Source organism: Palaemon carinicauda, chromosome 12 (assembly GCF_036898095.1).
Source record: "Palaemon carinicauda isolate YSFRI2023 chromosome 12, ASM3689809v2, whole genome shotgun sequence".
Taxonomy (NCBI): Eukaryota; Metazoa; Arthropoda; class Malacostraca; order Decapoda; family Palaemonidae; genus Palaemon; species Palaemon carinicauda.
Window position 1 is genome coordinate 47157603 of NC_090736.1, and position 12529 is coordinate 47170131.

A 12529-nucleotide genomic window follows, 5' to 3' on the forward strand; every position below is an offset into this window, starting at 1 on the left:
GGCAAATTAAGCCAAGCCTTCAATCCAAGCAGCATGGAGCAAGACAATTAAGCAAAGCTTCTCTAGACCAGGCAATTAAGCATAGCCTTCAATCCAAAAAGCATGAAGCCAGACAATAAAGCCTGGCTTCTCTAGACCAGGCAATTAAGCCAAGCCTTCTATCCAAAAAGCATGAAGCCAGACAATTAAGCCTAGCTTCTCTAGACCAGGCAATTAAGCCAAGCCTTCAATCCAAAAAGCATGAAGCCAGACAATTAAGCCAAGCTTCTTTAGACCAGGCAATTAAGCCAAGCCTTCAATCCAAAAAAGCATGAAGCCAGACAATTAAGCCAAGCTTCTCTAGGCCAGGCAATTAAGCCTAGGCTTTAATCCGAGCAGCATGAAGCCAGACAATTAAGCCAAGCTTCTCTAGACCAGGCAATTAAGGCAAGCCTTTAATCCAAGCAGCGTGAAGCCAGACAATTAAGCCAAGCTTCTCGAGACAGGCAATTAAGCCAAGCCTTCAATCCAAAAAGCATGAAGCCAGAAAATCAAGCCAAGCTTCTGTAGACCAGGCAATTAAGCCAAGCCTTCAATATAAAAAGCATGAAGCCAGAATATTAAGCCAAGCTTCTCTAGACCAGGCAATTAAGCCAAGCCTTTAATCCAAAAAGCATGAAGCCAGAAAATTAAGCCAAACTTTTTTAGACCAGGCAATTAGGCCAAGCCTTCAATCCAAATAGCATGAAGCCAGACAATTAAGCCAAGCTTCTCTAGACCAGGCAATTAAACCAAGCCTTTAATCCAAGCAGCATGAAGCCAGGCAATTAAGCCAAGCTTCTCTAGATCAGGCAATTAAGCCAAGCCTTTAATCCAAAAAGCATGAAGCCAGACAATTAAGCCAAGCTTCTCTAGACCAGGCAATTAAGCCAAGCCTTCAATCCAAAAAGCATGAAGCCAGACAATTAAGCCTAGCTTCTCTAGACCTGTCAATTAAGCCAAGCCTTTAATCCAAGCAGCCTGAAGTCAGACAATTAAGCCAAGCTTCTCTAGACCAGGCAATTAAGCCAAACCTTCAATCCAAAAAGCATGAAGCCAGACAATTAAGCCTAGCTTCTCTAGACCAGGGCAATTAAGCCAAGCCTTCAATCCAAAAAGCATGAAGCCAGACAATTAAGCCAAGCTTCTCTAGACCAGGCAATTAGGCCAAGCCTTCAATCCAAAAAGCATGAAGCCAGACAATTAAGCCAAGCTTCTCTAGGCCAAGCAATTAAGCCTAGCCTTTAATCCGAGCAGCATGAAGCCAGACAATTAAGCCAAGCTTCTCTAGACCAGGCAATTAAGCCAAGCCTTTAATCCAAGCAGCATGGAGCTAGACAATTAAGCAAAGCTTCTCTAGACCAGGCAATTAAGCCAAGCCTTTAATCCAAGCAGCATGCAGCCAGACAATTAAGCCAAGCTTCTCTAGACCAGGCAATTAAGCCAAGCCTTCAATCCAAAAAGCATGAAGCCAGACAATTAAGCCAAGCTTCTCTAGACCAGGCAATTTAAGCCAAATCTTCAATCCAAGCAGCATGAAGCCAGACAATTAAGCCAAGCTTCTCTAGGCCAGGCAATTAAGCCTAGCCTTTAATCCGAGCAGCATGAAGCCAGACAATTAAGCCAAGCTTCTCTAGACCAGGCAATTAAGCCAAGCTTCTCTAGACCAGGCAATTAAGCCAAGCTTCTCTAGACCAGGCAATTAAGCCAAGCCTTCAATCCAAAAAGCATGAAGCCAGATAATTAAGCCAAGCTTCTCTAGACCAGGCAATTAAGCCAAGCCATTAATCCAAGCAGCGTGAAGCCAGACAATTAAGCCTAGCTTCTCTAGACCAGGCAATTAAGCCAAGCCTTTAATCCAAGCAGCATGGAGCCAGACAATTAAACCAAGCTTCTCTAGACCAGGCAATTAAGCCAAGCCTTCAATCCAAAAAGCATGAAGCCAGATAATTAAGCCGAGCTTCTCTAGACCAGGTAATTAAGCGAAGCTTTCAATCCAAAAGCATGAAGCCAGACAATTAAACCATGCTTCTCTAGACCAGGCAATTAAGCCAAGCCTTCAATCCAAGCCGCATGAAGCCAGACAATTAAGCCAAGCTTCTCTAGACCAGGCAATTAAGCCAAGCCTTCAATCCAAAAAGTATGAAGACAAACAATTAAGCCAAGCTTCTCTACACCAGGCAAATTAAGCCAAGCCTTCAATCCAATAAGCATGAAGCCAGACAATTAAGCCAAGCCTCTCTAGACCAGGCAATTAAGCCAAGCCTTTAATCCAAGCAGCATGAAGCCTGACAATTAAGCCAAGCTTCTCTAGACCAGGCAATTAAGCCAAGCCTTCAATCCCAAAAGCATGAAGCCAGACAATTAAGCCTAGCTTCTCTAGACCAGGCAATTAAGCCAAGTCTTCAATCCAAGCAGCATGATGCCAGACAATTAAGCCAAGCTTCTCTAGACCAGGCAATTAAGCCAAGTCTTCAATCCAAAAAGCATGAAACCAGACAATTAAGCCATGCTTCTCTAGACCAGGCAATTAAGCCAAGCATTCAATCTAAAAAGCATGAAGCCACACAATTAAGCCAAGCTTCTCTAGACCAGGCAATTAAGCCAAGCCTTTAATCCAAGCAGCATGAAGCCAGACAATTAAGCCAAGCTTCTTTAGGCCAGGCAATTAAGCCAAGCCTTTAATCCAAGCAGCATGAAGCCAGACAATCAAGCCAAGCTTCTCTAGACCAGGCAATTAAGCCAAGCCTTCAATCCAAAAAGCATGAAGCCAGACAATTAAGCCTAGCTTCTCTAGACCAGGCAATTAAGCCAAGCCTTCAATCCAAAACGCATGAAGCCAGACAATTAAGCCTAGCTTCTCTAGACCAGGCAATTAAACCAAGCCTTTAATCCAAGCAGCATGGAGCCAGACAATTAAGCCAAGCTTCTCTAGACCAGGTAATTAAGCCAAGCCTTTAATCCAAGCAGCATGAAGCCAGACAATTAAGCCAAGCTTCTCTAGACCAGGCAATTAAGCCAAGCCTTCAATCCAAAAAGCATGAAGCCAGACAATTCAGCATAGCTTCTCTAGACCAGGCAATTAAGCCAAGCCTTCAATCCAAAATGCATGAAGCCAGACAATTAAGCCAAGCTTCTCTAAACCAGGCAATGAAGCCAAGCCTTCAATCCAAGCAGCATGAAGCCAGACAATTAAGCCAAGCTTCTCTAGGCCAGGCAATTAAGCCTAGCCTTTAATCCGAGCAGCATGAAGCCAGACAATTAAGAAAAGCTTCTCTAGACCAGGGAATTAAGCCAAGCCTTCAATCCAAAAAGCATGAAGCCAGATAATTAAGCCAAGCTTCACTAGACCTGGCAATTATGCCAAGCCTTCAATCCAAAAAGCATGAAGCCAGACAATTAAGCCAAGCTTCTCTAGACCAGGCAATTAAGCCAAGCCTTCAATCATAGCAGCATGAAGCCAGACAATTAAGCCAAGCTTCTCTAGACCAGGCAATTAAGCCAAGTCTTCTATCCAAAAAGCATGAAGTCAGACAATTAAGCCAAGCTTCTCTAGACCAGGCAATTAAGCCAAGCCTTCAATCTAAAAAGCAAGAAGCCAAACAATTAAGCCAAGCTTCTCTAGACCAGGCAATTAAGCCAAGCCTTTAATCCAAAAAGCATAAAGCCAGACAATTGAGCCAAACTTTTTTAGACCAGGCAATTAAGCCAAGCCTTCAATCCAAAAAGCATGAAGCCAGACAATTAAGCCAAGCTTCTCTAGACCAGGCAATTAAGCCAAGCCTTTAATCCAAGCAGCATGAAGCCAGGTTATTAAGCCAAGGTTCTCTAGACCAGGCAATTAAGCCAAGCCTTTAATCCAAAAAGCATGAAGCCAGACAATTAAGCCTAGCTTCTCTAGACCAGGCAATTAAGCCAAGCCTTTAATCCAAGCAGCATGGAGCCAGACAATTAAGCCAAGCTTCTCTAGACCAGGCAATTAAGCCAAGCCTTTAATCCAAAAAGCATGAAGCCAGACAATTAAGCCTAGCTTCTCTAGACCAGGCAATTAAGCCAAGCCTTCAATCCAAAAAGCATGAAGCCAGACAATTAAGCCTAGCTTCTCTAGACCAGACAGTTAAGCCAAGCCTTCAATCCAAAAAGCATGAAGCCAGACAATTAAGCCTAAATTCTCTAGACCAGGCAATTAAGCCGAGATTTTAATCCAAGCAGCATGAAGCCAGACAATTAAGCCAAGCTTCTCTAGACCAGGCAATTAAGTCAAGCCTTCAATCCAAAAAGCATGAAGCCAGACAATTGAGCCAAACTTTTTTAGACCAGCCAATTAAGCCAAGCCTTCAATTCAAAAAGCATGAAGCCAGACAATTAAGCCAAGCTTCTCTAGACCAGGCAATTAAGCCAAGCCTTTAATCCAAGCAGCATGAAGCCAGGTTATTAAGCCTAGCTTCTCTAGACCAGGCAATTAAGCCAAGCCTTTAATCCAAGCAGCATGGAGCCAGACAATTAAGCCAAGCTTCTCTAGACCAGGCAATTAAGCCAAGCCTTCAATCCAAAAAGCATGAAGCCAGACAATTAAGCTTAGCTTCTCTAGACCAGGCAATTAAGCCAAGCCTTCAATCCAAGCAGCATGAAGCCAGACAATTAAGCCAAGCTTCTCTAGACCAGGCAATTAAGCCAAGCCTTCAATCCAAAAAGCATGAAACCAGACAATTAAGCCAGGCTTCTCTAGACCAGGCAATTAAGCCAAGCCTTTAATCATAAAAAGCTTGAAGCCAGACAATTAAGCCGAGCTTCTCTAGACCAGGCAATTAAGCCAAGCCTTTAATCCAAAAAGCATGAAGCCAGACAATTAAGCCAAGCTTCTCTAGGCCAGGCAATTAAGCCTAGCCTTTAATCCGAGCAGCATGAAGCCAGACAATTAAGCCAAGCTTCTCTAGACCAGGCAATTAAGCCAAGCCTTTAATCCGAGCAGCAAGAAGCCAGACAATTAAGCCAAGCTTCTGTAGACCAGGCAATTAAGCCAAGCCTTCAATCCAAAAAGCATGAAGCCAGACAATTAAGCCAAGGTTCTCTAGACCAGGCAATTAAGCCAAGCCTTTAATCCAAAAAGCATGAAGCCAGACAATTAAGCCTAGCTTCTCTAGACCAGGCAATTAAGCCAAGCCTTTAATCCAAGCAGCATGGAGCCAGACAATTAAGCCAAGCTTCTCTAGACCAGGCAATTAAGCCAAATCTTCAATCCAAAAAGCATGAAGCCAGACAATTAAGCCTAGCTTCTCTAGACCAGGCAATTAAGCCAAGCCTTCAATCCAAAAAGCATGAAGCCAGACAATTAAGCCTAGCTTCTCTAGACCAGACAGTTAAGCCAAGCCTTCAATCCAAAAAGCATGAAGCCAGACAATTAAGCCTAAATTCTCTAGACCAGGCAATTAAGCCAAGCCTTTAATCCAAGCAGCATGGAGCCAGACAATTAAGCCAAGCTTCTCTAGACCAGGCAATTAAGCCAAGCCTTCAATCCAAAAAGCATGAAGCCAGACAATTGAGCCAAACTTTTTTAGACCAGCCAATTAAGCCAAGCCTTCAATTCAAAAAGCATGAAGCCAGACAATTAAGCCAAGCTTCTCTAGACCAGGCAATTAAGCCAAGCCTTTAATCCAAGCAGCATGAAGCCAGGTTATTAAGCCTAGCTTCTCTAGACCAGGCAATTAAGCCAAGCCTTTAATCCAAGCAGCATGGAGCCAGACAATTAAGCCAAGCTTCTCTAGACCAGGCAATTAAGCCAAGCCTTCAATCCAAAAAGCATGAAGCCAGACAATTAAGCTTAGCTTCTCTAGACCAGGCAATTAAGCCAAGCCTTCAATCCAAGCAGCATGAAGCCAGACAATTAAGCCAAGCTTCTCTAGACCAGGCAATTAAGCCAAGCCTTCAATCCAAAAAGCATGAAACCAGACAATTAAGCCAGGCTTCTCTAGACCAGGCAATTAAGCCAAGCCTTTAATCATAAAAAGCTTGAAGCCAGACAATTAAGCCGAGCTTCTCTAGACCAGGCAATTAAGCCAAGCCTTTAATCCAAAAAGCATGAAGCCAGACAATTAAGCCAAGCTTCTCTAGGCCAGGCAATTAAGCCTAGCCTTTAATCCGAGCAGCATGAAGCCAGACAATTAAGCCAAGCTTCTCTAGACCAGGCAATTAAGCCAAGCCTTTAATCCGAGCAGCATGAAGCCAGACAATTAAGCCAAGCTTCTGTAGACCAGGCAATTAAGCCAAGCCTTCAATCCAAAAAGCATGAAGCCAGACAATTAAGCCAAGCTTCTCTAGACCAGGCAATTAAGCCAAGCCTTCAATCCAAAAAGCATGAAGCCAGACAATTAAGCCAAGCTTCTCTAGACCAGGCAATTAAGCCAAGCCTTCAATCCAAAAAGCATGAAGCCAGACAATTAAGCCAAGCTTCTCTAGACCAGGCAATTAAGCCAAGCCTTCAATCCAAGCAGCATGAAGCCAGACAATTAAGCCAAGCTTCTTTAGACCAGGCAATTAAGCCAAGCCTTCAATTAAAAAAGCATGAAGCCATACAATTAAGCCAAGCTTCTCTAGACCAGGCAATTAAGCCAAGCCTTCAATCCAAAAAGCATGAAGCCAGACAATTAAGCCTAGCTTCTTTAGACCAGGCAATTAAGCCAAGCCTTTAATCAAAAAAGCATGAAGCCAGATAATTAAGCCAAGCTTCTCTAGACCAGGCAATTAGGCCAAGCCTTCAATCCAAAAAGCATGAAGCCAGACAATTAAGCCAAGCTTCTCTAAACCATGCAATGAAGCCAAGCCTTCATTCCAAGCAGCATGAAGCCAGACAATTAAGCCAAGCTTCTCTAGACCAGGCAATTAAGCCAAGTCTTCAATCCAAAAAGCATGAAGCCAGACAATTAAGCCAAGCTTCTCTAGACCAGGCAATTAAGCCAAGCCTTCAATCCAAAAAGCATGAAGCCAGACAATTAAGCCAAGCTTCTCTAGACCAGGCAATTAAGCCAAGCCTTTAATCCAAAAAGCATGAAGCCAGACAATTAAGCCAAACTTCTCTAGACCAGGCAATTAAGCCAAGCCTTCAATCCAAAAAGCATGAAGCCAGACAATTTAGCCAAGCTTCTCTAGACCAGGCAATTAAGCCAATCCTTTAATCCAAGCAGCATGAAGCCAGGCAATTAAGCCAAGCTTCTCTAGACCAGGCAATTAAGCCAAGGCTTTAATCCAAAAAGCATGAAGCCAGACAATTAAGCCAAGCTTCTCTAGACCAGGCAATTAAGCCAGGCCTTCAATCCAAAAAGCATGAAGCCAGACAATTAAGCCAAACTTCTCTAGACCAGGCAATTAAGCCAAGCCTTTAATCCAAAAAGCATGAAGCCAGACAATTAAGCCAAGCTTCTCTAGACCAGGCAATTAAGCCAAGTCTTGAATCCAAAAAGCATGAAGCCAGACAATTAAGCTTAGCATCTCTAGACCAGGCAATTAAGCCAAGCCTTCAATCCAAGCAGCATGAAGCCAGACAATTAAGCCAAGCTTCTCTAGACCAGGCAATTAAGCCAAGCCTTCAATCAAAAAAGCATGAAACCAGACAATTAAGCCAGGCTTCTCTAGACCAGGCAATTAAGCCAAGCCTTTAATCATAAAAAGCTTGAAGCCAGACAATTAAGCCGAGCTTCTCTAGACCAGGCAATTAAGCCAAGCCTTTAATCCAAAAAGCATGAAGCCAGACAATTAAGCCAAGCTTCTCTAGACCAGGCAATTAAGCCAAGCCTTTAATCCGAGCAGCATGAAGCCAGACAATTAAGCCAAGCTTCTGTAGACCAGGCAATTAAGCCAAGCCTTCAATCCAAAAAGCATGAAGCCAGACAATTAAGCCAAGCTTCTCTAGACCAGGCAATTAAGCCAAGCCTTCAATCCAAAAAGCATGAAGCCAGGCAATTAAGCCAAGCTTCTCTAGACCAGGCAATTAGGCCAAGCCTTCAATCCAAAAAGCATGAAGCCAGACAATTAAGCCAAGCTTCTCTAGGCCAAGCAATTAAGCCTAGCCTTTAATCCGAGCAGCATGAAGCCAGACAATTAAGCCAAGCTTCTCTAGACCAGGCAATTAAGCCAAGCCTTTAATCCAAGCAGCATGGAGCTAGACAATTAAGCAAAGCTTCTCTAGACCAGGCAATTAAGCCAAGCCTTTAATCCAAGCAGCATGCAGCCAGACAATTAAGCCAAGCTTCTCTAGACCAGGCAATTAAGCCAAGCCTTCAATCCAAAAAGCATGAAGCCAGACAATTAAGCCAAGCTTCTCTAGACCAGGCAATTAAGCCAAATCTTCAATCCAAGCAGCATGAAGCCAGACAATTAAGCCAAGCTTCTCTAGGCCAGGCAATTAAGCCTAGCCTTTAATCCGAGCAGCATGAAGCCAGACAATTAAGCCAAGCTTCTCTAGACCAGGCAATTAAGCCAAGCTTCTCTAGACCAGGCAATTAAGCCAAGCTTCTCTAGACCAGGCAATTAAGCCAAGCCTTCAATCCAAAAAGCATGAAGCCAGATAATTAAGCCAAGCTTCTCTAGACCAGGCAATTAAGCCAAGCCATTAATCCAAGCAGCGTGAAGCCAGACAATTAAGCCTAGCTTCTCTAGACCAGGCAATTAAGCCAAGCCTTTAATCCAAGCATCATGGAGCCAGACAATTAAACCAAGCTTCTCTAGACCAGGCAATTAAGCCAAGCCTTCAATCCAAAAAGCATGAAGCCAGATAATTAAGCCGAGCTTCTCTAGACCAGGTAATTAAGCGAAGCTTTCAATCCAAAAAGCATGAAGCCAGACAATTAAACCAAGCTTCTCTAGACCAGGCAATTAAGCCAAGCCTTCAATCCAAGCCGCATGAAGCCAGACAATTAAGCCAAGCTTCTCTAGACCAGGCAATTAAGCCAAGCCTTCAATCCAAAAAGTATGAAGACAAACAATTAAGCCAAGCTTCTCTACACCAGGCAATTAAGCCAAGCCTTCAATCCAATAAGCATGAAGCCAGACAATTAAGCCAAGCCTCTCTAGACCAGGCAATTAAGCCAAGCCTTTAATCCAAGCAGCATGAAGCCTGACAATTAAGCCAAGCTTCTCTAGACCAGGCAATTAAGCCAAGCCTTCAATCCCAAAAGCATGAAGCCAGACAATTAAGCCTAGCTTCTCTAGACCAGGCAATTAAGCCAAGTCTTCAATCCAAGCAGCATGATGCCAGACAATTAAGCCAAGCTTCTCTAGACCAGGCAATTAAGCCAAGTCTTCAATCCAAAAAGCATGAAACCAGACAATTAAGCCATGCTTCTCTAGACCAGGCAATTAAGCCAAGCATTCAATCTAAAAAGCATGAAGCCACACAATTAAGCCAAGCTTCTCTAGACCAGGCAATTAAGCCAAGCCTTTAATCCAAGCAGCATGAAGCCAGACAATTAAGCCAAGCTTCTTTAGGCCAGGCAATTAAGCCAAGCCTTTAATCCAAGCAGCATGAAGCCAGACAATCAAGCCAAGCTTCTCTAGACCAGGCAATTAAGCCAAGCCTTCAATCCAAAAAGCATGAAGCCAGACAATTAAGCCTAGCTTCTCTAGACCAGGCAATTAAGCCAAGCCTTCAATCCAAAACGCATGAAGCCAGACAATTAAGCCTAGCTTCTCTAGACCAGGCAATTAAACCAAGCCTTTAATCCAAGCAGCATGGAGCCAGACAATTAAGCCAAGCTTCTCTAGACCAGGTAATTAAGCCAAGCCTTTAATCCAAGCAGCATGAAGCCAGACAATTAAGCCAAGCTTCTCTAGACCAGGCAATTAAGCCAAGCCTTCAATCCAAAAAGCATGAAGCCAGACAATTCAGCATAGCTTCTCTAGACCAGGCAATTAAGCCAAGCCTTCAATCCAAAATGCATGAAGCCAGACAATTAAGCCAAGCTTCTCTAAACCAGGCAATGAAGTCAAGCCTTCAATCCAAGCAGCATGAAGCCAGACAATTAAGCCAAGCTTCTCTAGGCCAGGCAATTAAGCCTAGCCTTTAATCCGAGCAGCATGAAGCCAGACAATTAAGAAAAGCTTCTCTAGACCAGGGAATTAAGCCAAGCCTTCAATCCAAAAAGCATGAAGCCAGATAATTAAGCCAAGCTTCACTAGACCTGGCAATTATGCCAAGCCTTCAATCCAAAAAGCCTGAAGCCAGACAATTAAGCCAAGCTTCTCTAGACCAGGCAATTAAGCCAAGCCTTCAATCATAGCAGCATGAAGCCAGACAATTAAGCCAAGCTTCTCTAGACCAGGCAATTAAGCCAAGTCTTCTATCCAAAAAGCATGAAGTCAGACAATTAGGCCAAGCTTCTCTAGACCAGGCAATTAAGCCAAGCCTTCAATCTAAAAAGCAAGAAGCCAGACAATTAAGCCAAGCTTCTCTAGACCAGGCAATTAAGCCAAGCCTTTAATCCAAAAAGCATAAAGCCAGACAATTGAGCCAAACTTTTTTAGACCAGGCAATTAAGCCAAGCCTTCAATCCAAAAAGCATGAAGCCAGACAATTAAGCCAAGCTTCTCTAGACCAGGCAATTAAGCCAAGCCTTTAATCCAAGCAGCATGAAGCCAGGTTATTAAGCCAAGGTTCTCTAGACCAGGCAATTAAGCCAAGCCTTTAATCCAAAAAGCATGAAGCCAGACAATTAAGCCTAGCTTCTCTAGACCAGGCAATTAAGCCAAGCCTTTAATCCAAGCAGCATGGAGCCAGACAATTAAGCCAAGCTTCTCTAGACCAGGCAATTAAGCCAAGCCTTTAATCCAAAAAGCATGAAGCCAGACAATTAAGCCTAGCTTCTCTAGACCAGGCAATTAAGCCAAGCCTTCAATCCAAAAAGCATGAAGCCAGACAATTAAGCCTAGCTTCTCTAGACCAGACAGTTAAGCCAAGCCTTCAATCCAAAAAGCATGAAGCCAGACAATTAAGCCTAAATTCTCTAGACCAGGCAATTAAGCCAAGCCTTTAATCCAAGCAGCATGGAGCCAGACAATTAAGCCAAGCTTCTCTAGACCAGGCAATTAAGCCAAGCCTTCAATCCAAAAAGCATGAAGCCAGACAATTGAGCCAAACTTTTTTAGACCAGCCAATTAAGCCAAGCCTTCAATTCAAAAAGCATGAAGCCAGACAATTAAGCCAAGCTTCTCTAGACCAGGCAATTAAGCCAAGCCTTTAATCCAAGCAGCATGAAGCCAGGTTATTAAGCCTAGCTTCTCTAGACCAGGCAATTAAGCCAAGCCTTTAATCCAAGCAGCATGGAGCCAGACAATTAAGCCAAGCTTCTCTAGACCAGGCAATTAAGCCAAGCCTTCAATCCAAAAAGCATGAAGCCAGACAATTAAGCTTAGCTTCTCTAGACCAGGCAATTAAGCCAAGCCTTCAATCCAAGCAGCATGAAGCCAGACAATTAAGCCAAGCTTCTCTAGACCAGGCAATTAAGCCAAGCCTTCAATCCAAAAAGCATGAAACCAGACAATTAAGCCAGGCTTCTCTAGACCAGGCAATTAAGCCAAGCCTTTAATCATAAAAAGCTTGAAGCCAGACAATTAAGCCGAGCTTCTCTAGACCAGGCAATTAAGCCAAGCCTTTAATCCAAAAAGCATGAAGCCAGACAATTAAGCCAAGCTTCTCTAGGCCAGGCAATTAAGCCTAGCCTTTAATCCAAAAAGCATGAAGCCAGACAATTAAGCCAAGCTTCTCTAGACCAGGCAATTAAGCCAAGCCTTTAATCCGAGCAGCATGAAGCCAGACAATTAAGCCAAGCTTCTGTAGACCAGGCAATTAAGCCAAGCCTTCAATCCAAAAAGCATGAAGCCAGACAATTAAGCCAAGCTTCTCTAGACCAGGCAATTAAGCCAAGCCTTCAATCCAAAAAGCATGAAGCCAGACAATTAAGCCAAGCTTCTCTAGACCAGGCAATTAAGCCAAGCCTTCAATCCAAGCAGCATGAAGCCAGACAATTAAGCCAAGCTTCTCTAGACCAGGCAATTAAGCCAAGCCTTCAATTAAAAAAGCATGAAGCCATACAATTAAGCCAAGCTTCTCTAGACCAGGCAATTAAGCCAAGCCTTCAATCCAAAAAGCATGAAGCCAGACAATTAAGCCTAGCTTCTTTAGACCAGGCAATTAAGCCAAGCCTTTAATCAAAAAAGCATGAAGCCAGATAATTAAGCCAAGCTTCTCTAGACCAGGCAATTAGGCCAAGCCTTCAATCCAAAAAGCATGAAGCCAGACAATTAAGCCAAGCTTCTCTAAACCATGCAATGAAGCCAAGCCTTCATTCCAAGCAGCATGAAGCCAGACAATTAAGCCAAGCTTCTCTAGACCAGGCAATTAAGCCAAGTCTTCAATCCAAAAAGCATGAAGCCAGACAATTAAGCCAAGCTTCTCTAGACCAGGCAATTAAGCCAAGCCTTCAATCCAAAAAGCATGAAGCCAGACAATTAAGCCAAGCTT